Below are 2,172 nucleotides of genomic sequence, written 5' to 3' on the forward strand. Positions count from 1 at the left end.
GAAGAGGAGATAGAAGCTAAAAGTACAAATGCTATCTGAAGTCCTATTCACTGCAGGAGAAATCTAGACAAATCATCCTAAACAGAAAAGGATCAATAATCGCCTCTAGATGAAAAGAAAGGATACCAAAGAATAGAAAAGACAGTTCTATGTGTGTTAAATGAAAACAGTTTTCTTAAAGATTTGCATCTCATAGCTTGAGTTCACAGTCAAAGCTTTTCTTGTAGATTAATGGTATTAATGTATCACGTCTGTGGATTCCCTGGAATTTAACAACAAATAAACACAAAGTCTAGCTTTTCTACCAGAGAGAACAAAGCTTTTCCTCTACCTAACAACCTGGTTTTCCTGATTTTTCTCCTGACTGAGAAGTCTTAGGACTTTTCCTCCAATACATGCCTTTTTGCACTGGCTAGGAATCCTTGATTTGCCAGCCATGAACTAGAGATTGAACATGACAAAAATTGCTCATGTTTTCTGTGCTTGGGAAGGAGAACAAGGAGTGACACACCACTGTGCTGGTGCCCTGGTGACCCATAGCCACAAGGCTTCACTGCCCAGCTACTAGAATTCAGACACACAAGCCCTCACGTCTTTAGGATGCAGTTCAGCACTTGGCATAAATCATTACTAACGGGCTACAGAACATATTTGTATGTTTAACTCATACTTCAGTGTGGGAAGGGAGAAACAAAAAAAAAATTCCTGCATCTCAGTGCAGTCGCTTCTGTAATGGATGAGGCAATTTCACACATCCACTGCTCCGTTCTCGTGTTTGTATCTCAGGTTTATCGTATTCGCTGGAAACAGGATCGTTCATGGCATTCTGGGGATGGATCATCGGGGCTGGATCACCTCGCAGGGCCCCCGTCCCCTCGAGGGGCTACGCGCTGCCCTTCCCGAGGCTGCAGCCCCGCTTTGCCTTCGTGCGCCGTTCCCGGGGCCCGGCTCGGGGGCACGTGTGGCCGCGCTCGTGCCACCCTTCAATCGCTACAACAATTCATCAGCTCTGCCATGGAGCCTCCGGTCACCGGAACCGGGTGGGGCGGGACTGCAGCGGCACGGCGACACGGGCCGTGGACAGCGGGCGGGCACGGGAACACGGCCGCCCCAAGGAACCGAGGCCACGTGAACCCCAGGGACATCAGGGCCCGCGGGAGCGCCGGGACAGCCATACACAGCCTTGCCTCTGCGGCACCTGCCGGCACCCCTGCACACAACAGAGGCCCCCGTGCTGTCCCCTCGTTCCGTCCCGGGCACTCCGGGCTCGCTCCCGGCCCCGCGCTGGCGGCAATGCCCGCGAGGGGGCGCTGTGCCGGCACCGCCCCCCCCACCAAGCAGCGCCGCTGGGCGCTCTGGCCCCGCGTTCGCGCTCCACTGCCCTGCGGGGCGGGGCCTCCCCGCGCAGGCGCTGCAGGCGCTGTGGGCCGCCCGCCGCCGCCGCCGCGGCCTGTCCGTGCTCCGCGCTCCGCCATGTACCCGGCCTGGGGCTTGTACGGGGCGGCCGGGCACTACCCGCCGCCCCCCACTTCCATCCCGCCCCCGCCGCTGCCCATCCCGCCCCCCAGCGTGCCGCCTCCCGCCGTGCCGCCGATGCCGCTGCCCAGCTACCCGCCGCCGGGCCCCGCGCCCCCCGCCGCCGCGCCGCCGCCCGCCGGTTCCTCGGGGTTTTTGAGCCTGCAGGAGCAGCACCTGGCCCAGCTGCAGCAGCTCCAGCAGATGCACCAGAAGCAGCTGCAGTCCGTGCTGCTGGGCCCGCCGCCGCCGCCCGGGCCGCCCCCTCCGGGGCTGCCGCCGCCGCCGCTGCCCGGCTCCTTCACCGACTGGCAGCAGCAGCCGCCGGTGCCGCCGGTGCCGCCGCCCGTCCGCAGCTATCAGAAGCAGTTCGCCCACCGCGAGCCGCCGCCCCGCAAGCCGCCCGCCGCCGCCCGGGACCGGGATGGGCAGGAACCGCTGGGCGGGCACGGTGACTGGGGCGAGCCGGTGCCCGCCGAGCCGGTGCCCATGGACATGGAGCTGTCCTCGCCGCCGCAGTCCCCGCAGCCCGCCGCCCAGCCTTACCTGCCCCCCGCCCAGCCCTACCTGCCGCCCCCCCAGGCCGAGCCCTACCTACCCCCCCCCCCCCCCCCCCCCCCCCCCGCCCCCCCCCCCCCCCCCCCCCCCCCCCCCGCC

This window comes from Lepidothrix coronata, unplaced genomic scaffold (genome assembly GCF_001604755.1).
Source record: "Lepidothrix coronata isolate B3197 unplaced genomic scaffold, Lepidothrix_coronata-1.0 Scaffold262, whole genome shotgun sequence".
NCBI lineage: Eukaryota > Metazoa > Chordata > Aves > Passeriformes > Pipridae > Lepidothrix > Lepidothrix coronata.